This window comes from Entelurus aequoreus, linkage group LG22, assembly GCF_033978785.1.
Source record: "Entelurus aequoreus isolate RoL-2023_Sb linkage group LG22, RoL_Eaeq_v1.1, whole genome shotgun sequence".
Classification (NCBI taxonomy): Eukaryota; Metazoa; Chordata; class Actinopteri; order Syngnathiformes; family Syngnathidae; genus Entelurus; species Entelurus aequoreus.
In genome coordinates, this window is record NC_084752.1 from 2,179,174 (window position 1) to 2,199,559 (window position 20,386).

Below are 20,386 nucleotides of genomic sequence, written 5' to 3' on the forward strand. Positions count from 1 at the left end.
CAGTGCAGCAAATTAGAGGTTCACGTCTTGCATATATCTGTCGGATTGAAACAAATGTCCATCACAAATCACGCCAGCAAACACAGCTCTCCAGTTACGTCTTGTAAACGTCTCAAAGCGCCTGGGAGCAACAAAAAAAAAAAAACAACATCCAAATGTTTTGACGGAGGTTGCACTTGTGCTGAAAGCCTCTCAGTCACGAGAGGTCAGGTGTGCGGCACAGAGCGTCGCACTCGCACCCGTTGGTGCTCTGGCTGCTGGCGGAGGTCACGCTACAAGTGGGGGGAAAACAAACACGCACACAAAAAAAAAGGCGCAGAGAGCCAGAAGAAAACGTTTGATGGTACACACACAAATGAAAACATCTGTATCGTCAGCAGCTGCGGGCTGTAAATTTGCCTCCCGACACGACGGCGGAGGGAAAAGAGGAGTAAAACGAGGGAAGACAAATGACAAACATTTGTCTTAATAATTCACAACCTCCCTTTTGTTTTTATGACTTTCTTGGAGTACTGTAAAGAGCACGTAACTATTATTAAACATAACTATTTCCCTAACAAACATGGCAACATCATGGAGGAAAGTATATATACATATATATATATATTGTAGATCATTTAAAAATTGTTTTTACACACACATGAATGATGATTTTCGGAACTAAAAAAAATAAATAATTTGGGTCAAATTTGATAAGATTAAAGGCCTACTGAAAGCCACTACTAGCGACCACGCAGTCTGATAGTTTATATATCAATGATGAAATCTTAACATTGCAACACAAATTTTAAATTTCCCGCCACACTTCCGGTTAAAAACGTTTTATTATGCTGACGTATACGTGTGACGTCACGAGGACAAGGGAAGTATTCGGAGCCCGGAGAATCCTATACAACAAGCTCTGTTTTCAGTTCATAATTCCACAGTATTCTGGACATCTGTGTTGGTGAATCTTTTGCAATTTGTTTAATGAACAATGGAGGCTGCAAAGAAGAACGTTGTAGGTGGGATCGATCGGTGTATTAGCGGCTGGCTGTAGCAACACAACAAGGACTACTTAGCAGACGCCTAGCCGATGCTTGCCGCCAAACCCACGGATGGAGTCCTTCGTCGCGCCGTCGATCGCTGGAACGCAGGTGAGCACGGCTGTTGATGAGCAGATGAGGGCTGGCTGGCGTAGGTGGAGCGCTAATGTTTTTATCATAGCTCTGTGAGGTCCGGTTGCTAAGTTGCTAAATTAGCCTTAGCGTCGTTAGCAAAAGCATTGTTAAGCTTTACCAGGCTGAGAATTATTAACCGTGTAGTTACATGTCCATGGTTTAATAGTATTGTTGATCTTCTGTCTATCCTTCCAGTCAGGGGTTTATTTCTTTTGTTTCTATCTGCATTTGAGAACGATGCTATCACGTTAGCTCAGTAGCTAAGTGTGTTACCGATGTATTGTCGTGGAGATAAAAGTCACTTTGAATGTCCATTTCGCGTGCTCGACTCTCATTTTCAAGAGGATATAGTATCCCAGGTGGTTTGAAATACAAATCCGTGATCCACAATAGAAAAAGGAGAGAGTGTGGAATCCAATGAGCCAGCTTGTACCTAAGTTACGGTCAGAGCGAAAAAAGATACGTCCATCGCTGCCTCTCTAGTCCTTCACTCTAACGTTACTCATCCACGAATCTTTCATCCTCGCTCAAATTAATGGGGTAATCGTCGCTTTCTCGGTCCGAATCTCTCTCGCTCCATTGTAAACAACGGGGAATTGTGAGGAATACTAGCTCCTGTGACGTCACGCTACTTCCGCTACAGGCAAGGCTTTTTTTTATCAGCGAGCAAAAGTTGCGAACTTTATCGTCGATTTTCTCTACTAAATCCTTTCAGCAAAAATATGGCAATATCGCGAAATGATCAAGTATGACACATAGAATGGATCTGCTATTCCCGTTTAAATAAATAAAAAATCATTTCAGTAGGCCTTTAAGCTAAGGGTTACCCAGGTTTCCCACCCTGACAGGAGCCTAGATGGAAGTTGCCAAGGAAATGTAAAAAGAAACATCATTTATTCCAGACCTGGGCAAATTAAGGTCCAGGGGCCACATGTTAAGCTTTTCAATCTGGCCCGCCGGACATTCCCAAATATTTTTTTTTAGATCTTTAAGATGGAAACAGTAGCTGCCATTATGATGTGCAGTCATGTTTTCTAATGACCGGAATATTTCAATGGTTGGAATCTGCGCTTTTGCATGATATACTAGTTACTATGGTAATGTAATTAGTTACTATGGTAATGTAATTAGTTACTATAGTCATCTAATTAGTTATTATGGTCATCTAAGTCAGTGGTCCCCAATAGGGATGATGTTCAAAACCGGTTCTCCCGGTTGTTCGATAAGGAAAGAACCGTTCGATAAGAAAATAACCGATTCCATGGACTCGAATCCCTTTTTGAGGACCGGTTCCCGTTATCGAGACCACTATAGTAAAGAAAAAGAATTGGTTCTTTATTCGAATCCCTGGGAACGAATCCCGTCCCACAAGAAATGCCCTGTGGGACATCACAGGAAATCCCACAAGAAATGCCCTGTGGGACATCACAGGAAATCCCACAAGAAATGCCCTATGGGACATCACAGGAAATGACGTAGCTCAATGACTGAGCTACGTCATTTCCTGTGATGTCACACAAGCAGCAAAAAATAATGGACCGGAAAAAACGCCTCAAGGCATGGCTATTCACCTATAGAGACAGGTTGTTTTTGTATTACTGTATATATTTGTTTTTCTGAAAAATCTCACTTAATATACTTTGGGTAACAACAGTCAATATTTTTTTTTTTTTTTTTTTTTTTTAGGGGGGTGACAGTCAATATTTATTTATTTATTTTATTTTATTTTTTTCTTATAAAATAAAAGTGAGCTTTTGTTAAAATAAATATTGTGTAAAAAAAAAAAAAAAAAAAAAAAAAATTAAATTAAATAAAATTAAAAAAATAAAAAAATATTGTGTTTTTTTCCATATACAACAACCTATCTGGATTCGATAAGAGAATCGATAAGGAATCGGTTCGATAAGAGGATTCGATAATGGGCTCGAACTCGATAATTTCTTATCAAACATCATCCCTAGTCCCCAACCTTTTTGTAGCTGCGGACCGGTCAACGCTTGAAAATTTGTCCCACGACTGGGGGGGTATATATATATTTTATTTATTTATTTATTTATTTTCATAAAGAAATACAATCGTGTGCTTACGGACTGTATCCCTGCAGACTGTATTGATCTATAATGTATATATTGTGTTTTTTATGTTAAATTAAATAAATACATTTTTAAAAAAAATATATATATATATTTTTTTTATTTCTTGTGCGGCCCGGTACCAATCGGTCCGCGGCCCGGTGGTTGGGGACCACTGATCTAAGTCACAGCAGCTCAGACGAGGCACCAAGCAGTGTGGGTGGGGAGCGTTTCCACAGAGTGTTTCCAGAGCCTGAAATGTGGGTGTCAGGGACAGACGTGGAAGGAGATTTTTACAACCAACTTCTAAAGCTTAGTGATGTATGACATATATCAGAGAGGGGGTGTGACATTCATATGTTGTCAATATTCAGTGTTTTATCCTTCATAGTCAATATTGTAAATCACACACTGTCTCATTCAGTAAAAAACATTTTTTAATTCCATTCCGTTTTCAAGGCGGTCTGTCATAACGTTTTTAGCATTCAATCAGACATTATTGTGAGGTTTTGTGTTAGTGTTCCTAAAAATAGATATACCGGCCCCCAGACACATTTTTTTTCTCTAAATTTGGCCCCCCGAGTCAAAATAATTGCCCAGGCCTGATTTAGTCGTATGTTAAGTCTTTTGCCATTTTAATTTTTTTTTTTAACGGTTCTGCATGTTGCCAACCCTACATAGATTTAAAAAAAACTGAAAAGTGTAAAATAAAATAAAATACAAAATTAAGTCGTCTGTTAACTCAACTTAAAAAAAAAAAAAAGGCCACTTACGTATGTTCTTTTGAGATAAAGGTTCTTGAAGTTATTCACACTTTTGTAGACTATCATATTTTCCACACTAAAACCCGCTACTATTTTCCTACGCTTTGAACCCTGCGGTTTTTAAACTGGTGCGGCTAATTCAGGGATTTTTCTTTGCAAACGGCCATAATGTTTTGCATTCAACAAATAGTTTTCATATTACACCTGACAGAGACGCTGAAAACATGTTTTTGTATGCTGACAGGCTTCAAACTCCGACGTAGATAATGCTAGAAATGACCAGGAAAATGTAAAAACTAAATAAAAAATCATTATCCGTTAACACAACTTTTGTAGAGTCTTTTGCCACTTTCCTTTGTTGCTTTAAGTTAAAGGTTTTGTAGGTGGCCCAGCCCCAACATTGAAGTTACCAGGGCTAAAAGTTACCAGAAAGATATCCTGTAAAAAGAAATATCCTTCAGTCATCTGTTGACACAACTTTTCATCGAGTCTTTTGGCACTTTATGTCATCTGAAGCGAAATGTTCAGTTGGTTGCCCACCCTTACAAAAGCTTATGCTGAAAGTTACCAGGAAAATGTAAAAAGAAACATTCATTGACTAGACTTGTTAGTCTTTTGTCACTTTTGATGTTATTTATAAGCTAAATGTTCTACAGATTGCTCAACCTAGCTTTTACCAGGATATTCTAGAAATTACCAGGAAAATATAAAACAAATTAAATTGATCTGTTAGCATTATTTTTAATTGAGTTTTTTTGTCACTTTCTTATGTTACTTCAAGTTGAAGGTTCCGCAGGTTTTCCACCCTTATGTAGATAATGCTCCTAGTTTACCAGGGAATTCTAGATGTTACCAGAAATATAAAAAAAAAAAAGAAACATGTTTAAATTTTTTGTTAGGGCAACATTTTAGTCTTAACAATGGTTCACAATGGGGCGGTATAGCTCGGTTGGTAGCGTGGCCGTGCCAGCAACTTGATGGTTCCAGGTTTGATCCCCGCTTCCGCCATCCTAGTCACTGCCGTTGTGTCCTTGGGCAAGACACTTTACCCACCTGCTCCCAGTGCCACCCACACTGGTATAAATGTAACTTAGATATTGGGTTTCACTATGTAAAAGTGCTTTGAGTCACTAGAGAAAAGCGCTATATAAATATAATTCACTTCACTTCACTTCACAATGGTTCTCAAACTTTTTTCACCAAGTACCACTTCAGAAAAAAAATTCCTGTCCAAGTTCCACCATAATTACCAACATTAAACTTTGGTAGCAGAGTAGGCCTGAATATTCATTAAAACAAGGGAGAGGTTTTATTTAACAAATACATTTAATAATTTTGCCGACTGTAACATTACACACAATTTGGACAACAACGCTGTGTTGGAATACAGGAAAATAAAACACTGTACTTTAATCAAGTGATTCTTTGGCGTACCACTAGATGGAGCATTAGTGGTTAGGGGTGTAACGGTACGTGTATTTGTATCGAACCGTTTCGGTACGGGGGTTCCGGTTCGGTTCGGAGGTGTACCGAACGAGTTACCACACGGACATATTAAGTAGCGTAACGCACGTTGTGTAAACAATGCACACCGAGGCACAACACACGGCATGCTAGCAGCTAACGGGCTAGGATAGACTGACCATACGTCCTCTTTTCACCGGACATGTCCTCTTTTGCGGAGCTGTCAGGGCGGAGTTTCTTAAATGCCTCAAATGTCCGGCATTTTGAGTTAGGGTTGCGTGTATTTTCAATGTACGTTCAGGGTTAAGAAGGGGTTAAAAACAAAACAAACAGCAGCATTGGTGAGGGAGGGACAGAGAGAGAGAGAGAGAGAGAGACAGAGAGAGTTATGATAAACGCGCATGCGTCGCCAGGCTCTGCTTTTTATCCATAGATTTATCACATTTAATTTGTTATTATCTATAGCAGGGGTGTCAAAAGTGTGCCCCGGAGGCCATTTGCGGCCCACAGCTAATCTTTTAAAGGCTCATTCTGAAAATACTATTCAAATAAACAAAAACATAACAAAAGTGAAATAAAAAAGCTTAAAGGTTAAATGTCATTTAGAAAAAGTTGCAATAAAACAAAGCTGGTTTATTTTTCTTTCAAACTGTCATTGCTCAAAACATAATATTGAATCAAAATCAATGTTATTATGAATTATTGACCTATCCAAGGTTCCCATTACTTCACATCAAATATTACACTAAGAAAAATACTTTTGGTGGAAGATTTTGCAAATTTGGTAAATAAATAACCCGAAAATGTATATTTTGTTGTTTTCTTACTGTACTGAAAATGAACCGAACTGTGACCTCTAAACCGAGGTACGTACCGAACCGACATTTTTGTGTAGCGTTCCACCCCTACTAGTGGTAGACACAATCACTCTTAACAGACGTGCAACACCTCAACCAAGCTTATCACAACCTTTATGAATTTACAGTCTCCCATTTCAGCGGTGCGACAAATCCCGCGACTTGAAGGGTGTCCGGTCAGAGTCCACGTCCGCACAATCTGGATTTCACAACGTCCGAAGCGATCAATGAGCGGTCGCAGATAGACTTTAGTCTCGACTTTGGGATCGACTTTTACATCGCAACCATGACTTCGCGCCGTTCACTTAACATCCTTCTTCAATAACGTGACTTCTTCTACAGTTTGCCATATAATATGCGGATCAGTCCTAATCGGCTACAGTACCGTCAAATCCACCTCCTGCTCTCAGGTGGTAAACCAGATTACTGGAGCGAAGGTGTCAAAGTGAACAGCAGCTAATCCCAGATTAAACCTGGAATTACGCCTCTTCCAAGTGTGTGGCCTCTAAGTGACACTCAGTCAGACGGCAGATTATTCCACCGGGCTCTCCGGGTCGGATTAGTCCGCACTTGACATTTGGAAAGTGAGTCGGACTGTTGACGTAAATTGACATACTCAATTTAGCAGACACTTCACAAAAACTGTCTACATTTGGATAGCAATTATGCTTTTCAATGAAGTCGATAAACGTTCTGCATTTTCTGTTCTTGCTCAGATCTACTGTACATTTGTTAATACATCTTGGTTCTGTCCACTTTGTCGATCATTCAAAATGTATTGGTCAATCACAGGTATCTCAAAGGGCTTCACAAACTCACGACGACGTCCCCTGATCTTAGACTTGGACTTAGACAAACGTTATTGATCCACAAGGGAAATTGTTCCACACAATAACTCAGTTACAAAGGATGGAAAGGATAGAGTACCATAGTAGCAATATAAAATATAACATATATGTAATATTTACATATCATACACACTACCGTTCAAAAGTTTGGGGTCACATGTAAATGTCCTTATTTTTGAAGGAAAAGCACTGTACTTTTCAATGAAGATAACTTTAAACTAGTCTTAACTTGAAAGAAATACACTCTATACATTGCTAATGTGCTAAATGACTATTCTAGCTGCAAATGTCTGCTTTTTGGTGCAATATCTACATAGGTGTATAGAGGCCCATTTCCAGCAACTATCACTCCAGTGTTCTAATGGTACAATGTGTTTGCTCATTGGCTCAGAAGGCTAATTGATGATTATAAAACCCTTGTGCAATCATGTTCACACATCTGAAAACACTTTAGCTCGTTACAGAAGCTACAAAACTGACCTTCCTTTGAGCAGATTGACTTTCTGGAGCATCACATTTGTGGGGTCAATTAAACGCTCAAAATGGCCAGAAAAAGAGAACCTTCATCTGAAACTCCACAGTCTATTCTTGTTCTTAGAAATGAAGGCTATTCCACAAAATTGTTTGGGTGACCCCAAACTTTTGAATGGTAGTGTATATGCAGTATGTAATATATTCTGATATATTACATTATATTTTTATATAATATAAACCATATTTTTCGGAGTATAAGTCACTCCAGAGTATAAGTCGCACCGGCCGAAAATGCATAATAAAGAAGGAAAAAAACATATATAAGTCGTATTTTTTGGGGAAATGTATTTGATAAAAGCCAACACCAAGAATAGACATTTGAAAGGCAATTTAACATAAATCAAGAATAGTGAACAACAGGCTGAATAAGTGTACGTTATATGAGGCATAAATAAGCAACTGGTATGTTAACGTAACATATTATGGTAAGAGTCATTCAAATAACTATAACATATAGAACATGCTAGACGTTTACCAAACAATCTGTCACTCCTAATCGCTAAATCCCATGAAATCTTATACGTCTAGTCTCTTACGTCAATGACATCAATAATATTATTTGATATTTTACGCTAATGTGTTAATAATTTCACACATAAGTCGCTCCTGAGTATAAGTCGCACCCCCGGCCAAACTATGAAAAAAACTGCGACTTATAGTCCGAAAAATACGGTACAATATATAACAAATCCCAATTACCGTGTACAATATCACAGTATATGTAAACCCATAGCGTGGACTTTATTCTGCTCGCTAACTAAGATCGCATTCCAGGTTGCAGTGGTGATAGCTCGCGTTCCATTCCGGTTTCTGAAAATAATTATTTCCCAGAGTTCAGTAGGATGACCTTGAAGCTCTGCCCAGTTTTGCCAACTGGACAAAATTTCTTGTTGAATCTTAACTATTTCCTTAAGATGTCATGTGGGGACATCAATGATGGTATTTTGAGAGGTAATCGTTGAAGTCGGACATCGCCGAAGGCCTAGGTGGGAAACGCCCGGCCCGCCACTGAGTTTTACTGAGATTCAAGGATCGTCTGTTTTTTGTCAAACCATTTCAATGACCCGTTTTGTACACTGTTAATGTGGTTCAATACGCAGTAGTGCGTAAATGTGTTTCTGTATAGTATTTCTCCAGCAATTGTCATGTGGGGACAACAATGATGGTATTTTGAGAGGTAATCATTGAAGTCGGACTTCGCCGAAAGCCTAGGTGGGAAACGCTCGGCCCGCCACTGAATTTTACTGAGATTCAAGGATAGTCTGTTTTTGTCAAACCATTTCAATAACTTGTTTGGTACACTGTTGATGTGATTCAATGCTAAGTAGTGCGTAAATGTGTTTCTGTATAGTATTTACCCAGCAATGGTCATGTGGTGACATCAATGATGGTATTTTGAGAGGTAATCGTTGAAGTCGGACATCGCCGAAGGCCTAGGTGGGAAACGCCCGGCCCGCCACTGAGTTTTACTGAGATTCAAGGATAGTCTGTTTTTTGTCAAACCTTTTCAATGACCCGTTTTGTACACTGTTGATGTGGTTCAATGCTTAGTAGTGCGTCAATGTGTTCCTTTATAGTATTCATCCAGCAATGGTCATGTGAGGACATCAATGATGGTATTTTGAGAGGTCGGACATCACTGAAGGCCCGGGTGGGAAACACCCGGCCCGGCACTGAGTTTTACTGAGATTCAAGGATCGTCTGTTTTTTGTCATACCATTTCAATAACTCGTTTTGAACACTGTTGATGTGGTTCAATGCTTAGTAGTGCGTCAATGTGTTCCTTTATAGTATTCATCCAGCAATGGTCATGTGGGGACATCAATGATGGTATTTTGAGAGGTCGGACATCACTGAAGGCCTAGGTGGGAAACGCCCGGCCCGCCACTGAGTTTTACTGACATTCAAGGATCGTCTGTTTTTTGTCAAACCATTTCAATGACCCGTTTTGTACACTGTTGATGTGGTTCAATACGCAGTAGTGCGTAAATGTGTTTCTGTATAGTATTTACCCAGCAATGGTCATGTGGGGACAACAATGATGGTATTTTGAGAGGTAATCATTGAAGTCGGACTTCGCCGAAGGCCTAGGTGGGAAACGCCCGGCCCGCCACTGAATTTTACTGAGATTCAAGGATCGTCTGTTTTTGTCAAACCATTTCAAGAACTTGTTTGGTACACTGTTGATGTGATTCAATGCTAAGTAGTGCGTAAATGTGTTTCTGTATAGTATTTACCCAGCAATGGTCATGTGGGGACATCAATGATGGTATTTTGAGAGGTAATCGTTGAAGTCGGACATCGCCGAAGGCCTAGGTGGGAAATGCCCGGCCTGCCACTGAGTTTTACTGAGATTCAAGGATCGTCTGTTTTTTGTCAAACCATTTCAATGACTCGTTTTGAACACTGTTGATGTGGTTCAATGCTTAGTAGTGCGTCAATGTGTTCCTTGATAGTATTCATCCAGCAATGGTCATGTGGGGACATCAATGATGGTATTTTGAGAGGTCGGACATCACTGAAGGCCTAGGTGGGAAACTGAGTTTTACTGACATTCAAGGATCGTCTGTTTTTTGTCAAACCATCGCTTTAATTTGTTCATTTCTTCTGTTGTTATTTGTATTAGCTTCTGTGTGGTCTCTCCTGAACATAATGCCTGCAAAAAGAACTAAATGTAAGTCCTTTGTAACTTTACAAATGCCGTTTGTATGGAGATTGAACAATGTTGGTCCTGGTATTGAGCCTGAGGGTACCATGCGAGGTTTAGTTAGAAAAGTTTAAAAATGTAAAAATCACTCTTGCCAAAAAAAGCGTGCACTGCGTTAGCGGATTGATGCCTCTCGCTAATTAGGCGGGCCCAAAAGCCACGGAAGAAGCGGCGGCAGACGCGGGCAAACAAATGGAAATATCAAGCGCACCTCCGCTGTTTACGAGCGGGCGTGTTGACAGCTGACAAGATAGTTAAGGGGCGTCTAATACGGCAATTAGAGCGTGGCACTATCTGCGGGGCCGCCGCTGTGACAAGGCGCCACTCTAATCACGGACTTATTACGCCGAGCCAGCATCTCCTCTCATATCTGCGGCATTAAGGAGCATTAAAGCAGCAAGAAGAAGGAGAAGAGGCGGGGGAGAAGGACGCCTTCTTTTCGATTCCATCTTGCATCCTCCCACTGTGCGCCGGGACCGCGTTAAAGGCTTCACCGGCAAAGAATGAAAGAACACAAATTGATTACAAGCCGCTTAATAAGGAAGCGAGCGTGCACATGTGTGAGAAACATCTGTGTTTGCTTTAACCGAGGAGAGGAGAGGAGGGGGACGGAGAGCGTAAACACGGCTCCTCACGCTTCCCCACGGGTCTCCGTGCGACCGCGTTGGGCCTTCCTCCGCGCTTGGCCGGGCTTCTAAAGCCCCGGCCCGGCCCGGGTTCAGGGCCGAGCGCCGGGCCCGCGTCCCACCTCTCGCACATATTTGTCACATCAGGCCGCGAGAGGAAGCGGGGAGGTTGTGTTATCTGAGGCCAGGCCAGGAACGGCGAGTTAGTCACCGTGTTAGCGTCTCGCCAGGGTTTCCTCGCTGGCTCGCAACCTGCACAACAAGACAGGACAGGACAGGAGGCGGGACTGTGTGCAAGGTTTTTGGCCTTTTCAGGACTCTTTTACACAATAGTATGGGTTGCTTGACTATCCTTTTACTAAAAAAACCTAATCCAGACTAGTGTTGTAATGATACCAATGTTTTGGTACTTTTCTAAATAAAGGGGACCGCAAAAAACTGGCACTATTGACTTTATTTTAACACAAAATCTTAGGGTACAGTAAACATATGTTTCTTATTGCAAGTTTGTCCTTAAATAAAATAGTGAACATACAAGACACGTTGTCTTTTAGTAGTAAGTAAACCAACAAAGGCTCCTAATTAGTCTGCTGACATATGTAGTAGGGCTGCAACTAACAACTAATTTGATAATCGATTAATCTGTTGATTATTACTTCGATTAATCGATTAATAATCGGATAAAAGAGACAAACAGGCTTGTAGGGATGAAGTAGCCTCCGTATTTATTCCTGACCTAACACACACATATATATATATATATATATATATATATATATATATATATATATATATATATATATATATATATATATATATATATATATATAATACACAGTCAGTATATATATATATATATATATTAGGGCTGCAACAACTACCGGTAATCGATTAAATCGACTAAAATCGATTATAAAAATAGTTTGCGATTAATTTAGTCATCGATTCGTTGGCATTTTTAAAAAAAATTTTTTATAAACCTTTATTTATAAACTGCAACATGTACAAACAGCTGAGAAACAATAATCAAAATAAGTATGGTGCCAGTATGCTGGGTTTTTTCAATAAAATACTGGAAAGGACAGAAATGTAGTTTGTCTCTTTTATCCGATTATTAATCGATTAATTGAAGTAATAATCGACAGATTAATCGATTATCAAATGAATCGTTAGTTGCAGCCCTAATATATATATATATATATATATATATATATATATATATATATATATATATATATATATATATATATATATATATATATATATATATATATATATATATTGAAGTAATAATTGAAGTAATTGAAGTAATAATCGATTCATTTGATAATCGATTAATCTGTCGATTATTACTTCAATTAATCGATTAATAATCGGATAAAAGAGACAAACAACATTTCTATCCTTTCCAGTATTTTATTGAAAAAAACCAGCATACTGGCACCATACTTATTTTGATTATTGTTTCTCAGCTGTTTGTACATGTTGCAGTTTATAAATAAAGGTTTATTAAAAAATGTTTTAAAAAATGCCAACGAATCGATGACTAAATTAATTGCAAACTATTTTTATAATCGATTTTAGTCGATTTAATCGATTAGTTGTTGCAGCCCTAATGTATATATATATATATACTGTGTATTTATATAAATATATATATATATATATATATATATATATATATATATATATATATATATATATATATATATATATATATATATATATATATATATACTGTAGATATATACCGTATTTTTCGGACTATAAGTCGCCAGCATACTGGCACCATACTTATTTTGATTATTGTTTCTCAGCTGTTTGTACATGTTGCAGTTTATAAATAAAGGTTTATAAAAAGAAAAAAAACTAGCCCCTGCGCATAGCATAGATCCAACGAATTGATGACTAAATTAATCGGCAACTATTTTTATAATTGATTTGAATCGATTTAATCGATTAGTTGTTGCAGCCCTACTATGCAGTAACATGTTGTGTCATTTATCCACCTATTATTTTGTCTACATTATTAAGGACAAGTGGTAGAAAATTTATCATTAATCTACTAAAAAATAGATTATTAATCCCCTTGTTCATTTACTGTTAATATCTACTTTCTCTTTCAACATGTCCTGTCTACACTTCTGTTAAAATCTAATAATCACTTATCCTTCTGTTGTTTGATACTTTACATTCGTTTTGGATGATACCACAAATGTGGGTATCAATCCGATACCAAGTAGTTACAGGATCATACATTGGTCATATTCAAAGTCCTCATGTGTCCCTGGACACATGAGGACTATTGGTATACTTTATATACTATATACTTTTGGTGATTAAACCCCCAAGTCCAACCCTTGATGCTGAGTGCCAAGCAGGGAGGTAATGGCTCCCATTTTTATAGTCTTTGGTATGACTCGGCCGGGGTTTGAACTCACGTCCTACCGATCATACACTAACCACAGGCCACTGAGTAGGTTAACTAAGTATTCCAACCATTTAAATACTTTGTATAGTTCAAGACTTATGGTAAAACATCACCGCACATCATAATGGCAGCTACACTTTCCATCTTAAAGATCTAAAACAAAATTAATTTTCCCAGGTCTGAACGACACAGTCCAGTTGCGATCGACGGAATGCCCTAAGAATTGCAGCAGTACAGTAGGAGTTGCTGTCGGATGACACGGATAACGTTTATGGATGTCGTCAGCAGGCATTGCTGTCCCTCGCCACTTTATGTGATTTATCTGAGCGGAAATATTCGCATGTACTGTAAGTAGTCGGGTCCCGGGCTCAGGCGACGGTCACGCAGCTGCCGATTACCCGTGTCGGCCAACAACTTGACTCAGTACGTATCATTCTCAGGCCCTTGTGTGACTGGAGCGCGGGTGTTTAGCCGCAGGCTTGATGTTTCATGGCTGTTGTGTTTGGCCGGCAGTCTATCCGGGGCCCACTCGTAAACACTTACGGCCGGCGAAAGGGCGCTGCATTGGGACGCAGCGTGACGACATGGCTGGAAGCGGCGTAGGACGGCGGAGCATTAAGACCAGACGGTCCCAGGCTGGACTCTTGGCTCGGGCTCGGGGGGCCAAGAAGCGACGGCGACACATGGACAGGATATTGTAGACGTCAGCAAACACAATGAAAGCACACAAGCCGTGCTGATCTTGGACTAAAAGCATCCTGTTCAGCTGCGTTACTTCGCTGTCATTTTGAATGTCCTAGCTGCCCTTTCGTCTTTCCTTCCGCACAACGCAGAGCCGCACAGCTGCCTGATATTTAGGGGTGTAACGGTACACAACAATTTCGGTTCGTTACGTACCTCGGTTTAGAGGTCACGGTTCGGTTCATTTTCGGTACAGTAAGAAAACAACAAAATATACATTTTTGGGTTATTTATTTACCAAATTTGTAAACAATGGCTTTATCCTTTTAACATTGGGAACACTATAATAATTCTGCCCACGTTAATCAACATTAAACTGCCTCAAGTTGTTGCTCAGATTAAATAAAATGACAAAACTTTTCTTCTACATATAAAAAGTGCAACATTAAACAGTTTCAAGTCAACTCATCATGCTTAATTTATTACAGCATTTGGGAAGCCTGTAGTTGATTTTTATTATGTAAATGTTATATTTGTATCAACATGTGATAGAAGGGACCCTGCCATTCAAAACTAGGCTGCTGCATTACTAATGATTCATGGAACTATAGCTGAAAAAATAGTACAATAGCAATAGGAGAGACTATTCATCCCTGAACACCATGGAGTTCATGTAGGCTTAAAGATGCACTTACATTATTACTGTAATTTCCGGACTATAAGCCGCACCAGCTAAATTTAGGGGAAAATACAGATTGCTCCATATATAAGCCGCACCCGACTATAAGCCGCAGGGTTTTGATGTGTAATTAGCGTAGTATATAGGGGTTCCTGCTACCACGGAGGGGATTGTCGGGGCAGAGATGACTGTTGGGGAACGCAAAGCGTCCCATTTATTAACAATAAATCTTTCAATCATTCAATCAAACTTTCACATCTTTGACATGGTGAACAGCATTCGTGCAGAGTACAAATAATACAACGGTGCAAAGCAATACAAAGTGCTCGCCTGTACGTTATCAAAATAACCAGCCTACACCGTGGTATATGAAAAGTCAGTCTTTAATCATTGTGTCATCGTCTTCCTCCTGCGTACTAAAACCACCGAAATCCTCTTCGTCGGTGTCGGAGGAGAACAGGCCGTATATAAGCCGCATCCTTGTATAAGCCGCAGGGACCAGAACGAGGGGGAAAAGTAGCGGCTTATAGTCCGGAAATTACGGTGTATCAACTATCAGAGACATAAACTCTTCATTTAACATAATGTCCTTTTTTGCTGCTTCAACACAGCTCAATCAACACAGAAAAAGGTCAAGTGAAATAACAGACAGACAGGGCTTTGCTGTCCGTAACACACACACACCGCAAAATGAGCTAACGTTACGCTAAAAGCGAATTAGCCTTCACCTCAAGCCAGGACTGCGAGCGAGCTGAGCTGCCTTTTATATTTCTAGAAGGTCAACGGGCTCATAGTGATGTTACTAGTAGTTGACTGGGAGGTGTTTATTATCATTTGGGGAGAGTCCGCTGCCTGATGCTTACCTGCTAAACGCTAAGCACTGACTACATGCGCTCTGAATACGCACTGCTGATTGGCTGTTACCGCTCTGTTTGTAACCAATCAGATGGTTGTGTGGGCGGGACAATGCTGGGTGCTGTGTAGAGGACTGACAGAAACAGAGGCGGCTACTTAATATGTCCGTGTGGAAACTCCGAACCGAACCCCCCGTATCGAAACGGTTCAATACAAATACACGTACCGTTACACCCCTACTGCTATTGTATCCGACCCTTTACACCGTCTGTGTTCGACACGTCGCCACAGGCCGCACCTCTCGCCGGGCGCGTTAAGCAAAAGCCGTCAGCGTCAATGAAAAGCCGGTGTGCGTGCGCACGTGTGCTCAGGGTCGCCGTGCAACAACCGGGAGCGTCTCGTCCTCTCTTCCCCGGCCGCAACCTATTATCTCATCTGTAAGTTTAGCTGCCGGAGACGCTGCCAATTTCCTGACACAAATGTGCGGCCAATGTGTGTCGGCGGTGGCGGCTTTGCGTGTCGTACGGGAGGGGAAAAAAAGACCCTGGCTGGGATTGAGACATCAGGACCGCACAGTGTCCATATTGGAACCAGGTGACAGAGAGCACAGAACATAAAGAGAGGCTTTGTAGTCCATAACATACAAGGTACAACATGATTGTTTGCTAGCGGGTTTTTACGGCAAAACGACATACCCTATTGTCAGGAAACTTTACGGAGGGGTTTGGCACAAGCCCTGGAAGAAAGCGTCAAATGTTGGCGTTGATCACAATAAAGGTGTGGCGTTCTCTGGCAATAATTCGGTGCATATTTTACTTTTTATTTAGCTTAGAGTGTGAATGTTGTCTGTCTATCTGTGTTGGCCCTGCGATGAGGTGGCGACTTGTCCAGGGTGTACCCCGCCTTCCGCTTGAATGCAGTTGAGATAGGCTCCAGCACCCCCTGCGACCCCAAAAGGGACAAGCGGTAGAACATAGATGGATGGATACGATAGATGCCATGAATGTCCAAAAAGTATATACAGATGTAAATTAAACTTGCAGTACGAAGGGTATTAATATGGCCCCATTCGTCTGGGTTTACCTGACACATGAAAGGTGACGGATTTTGGGGGGGTGCACTATCTACATTAGCCGACAGATGGCAGTAGAGGAGGGGTGTCAAAGTCAAGGCCCGAGAATGAATTATCTATGGCTCCAGAGAGCCTCTGGATGAGGCCAGTTAGGGGCCACCTGGTCTGGTTAGTGGATTAAGATCCTCTTGCAAGGTGAAGCGCGTAAATAACACGGTAGCGTAGTCACACACAATTATTTCAACATCCACTATCATACATAACATCCGCAATAGCGGTACTAATCAAAAGACTATCGTACAAACCTAGCCTTCTACTAGCCAGATTAGGGTCACGGCTTGCAAGTTCAATAGCACCAACAATTTGGTTCTGTGACGGAGCTCATAACTCAAAACAGTTGTATTTCAAATCGATGTCTCTCATTGAAATTCATTTAAATCAATTTTATTGGTGCCTGACCCTCTAAACCAGGGGTCACCAACCTTTTTGAAAGCAAGAGCTACTTCTTGGGTACTGATTAATGCGAAGGGCTACCAGTTTGATACACACTTCAATAAATAGCCAATTTGCTCAATTTACCTTTAACTCTATGTTATTATTAATAATTAATGATATTTACACTTAATTGAACGGTTTAAAAGAGGAGAAAACACGAAAAAAATGACAATTAAATTTTGAAACATAGTTTATCTTCAATTTCGACTCTATAAAATTCAAGATTCAACCGAAAATATCTTACTGACATCATTTAGGAGCAAAACACTTAAAACAAGTAAAACACTCTAACATCAAATCTGCTTAGTGAGAAGAATGATCTTATCAGACAGAAAATAAGCAAATATCACCCTTATTTGACATATTTCATCTTACTTAGATTGCACTTTTTGCAGTGTTTGGTCCGGAAAGTAGGGTAGATTTATTGTACAGATGCTAACTTGCATGACCGCTCAAATGATTCTTACAACTTTACATTTATACAGGTTTTATGATGATGATTTGAATTTGAATATCACTACACTTCAGTGATAGCTTACAGGGGGAAGACATGGCAATGGACACACACACACACAAGAAAAGACTTGTGTATGTACATTTAATCCCCACAGTGCATACAAAAAACAATGTGGGGCCTGTCGTGCCTGTCAGTTCTGCTTTGGAGCCCAGAGGCTGGCAGTCTAGGAGGCAGAGGTCCCTGTCCTCTGTGCAGCTGTGCATCTGGGCTCTGACACGGGCCACGGCGGCCAGAGCTATGCTAATGGGAACCAAATGGGCCGTGAGTCCCAGGTGGATTAGCCGAGATGCATGTGTTTTTCATGTATTCATGTGCAGATACTTTCTTAAGTCCCTACTTTCTTGCCGGCGTGCTTCACTTTAAGGCCCAAACATGGGATATGCACTCTCATGACTAATTGTCCCTGTGAAATATGTGTCATCGTGCATTACATAATATAGCAGTAGTTTGCTGTCAGGTGACAATGATTGGTGCACTGCAAAAAGTGAAATCTAAGTAAGATGAAATATGTCAAATAAGGGTGATATTTGCTTATTTTCTGTCTGATAAGATCATTCTTCTCACTAAGCAGATTTGATGTTAGAGTGTTTTACTTGTTTTAAGTGTTTTGCTCCTAAATGATGTCAGTAAGATATTACAGCTTGTTGCTGAGATTTGATGAGCTATATTGAGTAAAACATGCTTGAAACTTTTGATTGATTGATTGAGACTTTTATTAGTAGGTTGCACAGTGAAGTACATATTCCGTACAATTGACCACTAAATGGTAACACCCCAATAAGTTTTTCAACTTGTTTAAGTCGGGGTCCACTTAAATTGATTCATGATACAGATATATACTATCATATATACTATCATCATAATACAGTCATCACACAAGATAATCACATTGAATTATTTACATTATTTACAATCAGGGGTGTGGAGGGGGGGGGGGATATGGACATAAATTAGTGGAGAGAGAGAGAGAGAGAGAGAGAGGGAGAGAGAGAGAGAGATCAGAAGGCATAAGAAAAAGTATCTGCATTTGATTGTTTACATTTGATTATTAGCAATCCGGGGAGGGTGTTAGTTTAGGGTTGTAGCTGCCTGGAGGTGAACTTTTATTGCGGTTTTGAAGGAGGATAGAGATGCCCTTTCTTTTATACCTGTTGGGAGTGCATTCCACATTGATGTGGCATAGAAAGAGAATGAGTTAAGACCTTTGTTGGTTCGGAATCTGGGTTTAACGTGGTTAGTGGAGCTCCCCCTGGTGTTGTGGTTATGGCGGTCATTTACGTTAAGGAAGTAGTTTGACATGTACTTCGGTATCAGGGAGGTGTAGTGGATTTTATAGACCAGGCTCAGTGCAAGTTGTTTAACTCTGTCCTCCACCTTGAGCCAGCCCACTTTGGAGAAGTGGGTAGGAGTAGAATATCAAGTGTTGCAAAGCTGTGTCATCAACACTCACAAGTATAAAACTACTTTTTTTAAAGTAATAATTTCTTACTTCAAGCATGAAAAAAAAATCATGATGCCGAGCGCATATCATTATGTCAAGATAATGGCACTAATTTACTTAATTTTGGAATATTTTTCAACATATTGAGCAAAAAAGTCTCTTTTTTTTGTCTACCAAGAAAAGTGCACTTGTTATTAGTGAGAATATACTTATTTTAAGCTATTTTTGGGTTCATTGAGGTTAGCTAATTTTACTTGTTTTGGAAAGTCTTGACAAGCAACATTTTCTTGTTCTATTGGCAGATAATTTTGCTTAGTTCAAATAAAACACCCCTCATTTTTGTATTTTTTTTTTCTTGTTTTTGAACACTGACTTTTTGCAGTGTAGGCGGCCAGTGGATGTCCAACCGTGCAGGAAAGACAGATTTTGAATAGAAACACGAGCTAAGCAAAACACAAACAAATGGAGGATTTTCTTTTCTTTTTGTTGTTTTGGTGATTCTAGAAATGTACCCTAATTCTCGGACTATAGAGTGCACCAGTTTTACAAGCCGCACCCACCAAATTTTTGAAAGAAATACACAGTGAAACAACTAATTAAATTGAACAGAAGTCATCATCATGGATCCACTGCGCAGTGGCCTAGTGGTTAGAGAGTCCGCCCTGAGATCGGTAGGTCGTGAGTTCAAACCCCGGCCGAGTCATACCAAAGACTATAAAAATGGGAGCCATTACCTCCCTGCTTGGCACTCAGCATCAAGGCTTGGAATTGGGGGTTAAATCACCAAAAATGATTCACAAGTGCGGCCACCGCTGCTGCTCACTGCTCCCCTCACCTCCCAGGGGGTGAACAAGGGAATAGGTCAAATGCAGAGGACACATTTCACCACACCTAGTGTGTGTGTGACAATCATTGCTACTTTAACTTGAACTCCAATCAGCTAAACGGACTCAATAACTCCAATGTGATGTTTTGGTGAATTTACAAAACTGAAACAATACAAAAATGATGCCATTGTGAGTTAATAATACTAACACAGACACTTAGCATATCCGCTAATGCTAGCTTGATGAGGTTACGGTAGCACGTACAGATATGCGTGAAAACTCCTCCCGCAGACATCACACATGGGACTGTTTAGGAAATATGAATTGTTTTAGTTATATTGCAAAACTTCAAAACG

General features: G+C 40.0%; 2 protein-coding genes across 6 annotated transcripts in view; one reads left to right on the forward strand and one right to left on the reverse strand.

Annotated features, from left to right (window-relative positions):
• Positions 1-20,386, forward strand: part of LOC133639945 (centlein-like) — a 771,455-nt gene that overhangs the window by 121,318 nt on the left and 629,751 nt on the right. The window lies entirely within an intron of this gene.
• Positions 1-20,386, reverse strand: part of bnc2 (basonuclin zinc finger protein 2) — a 586,671-nt gene that overhangs the window by 112,753 nt on the left and 453,532 nt on the right. The window lies entirely within an intron of this gene.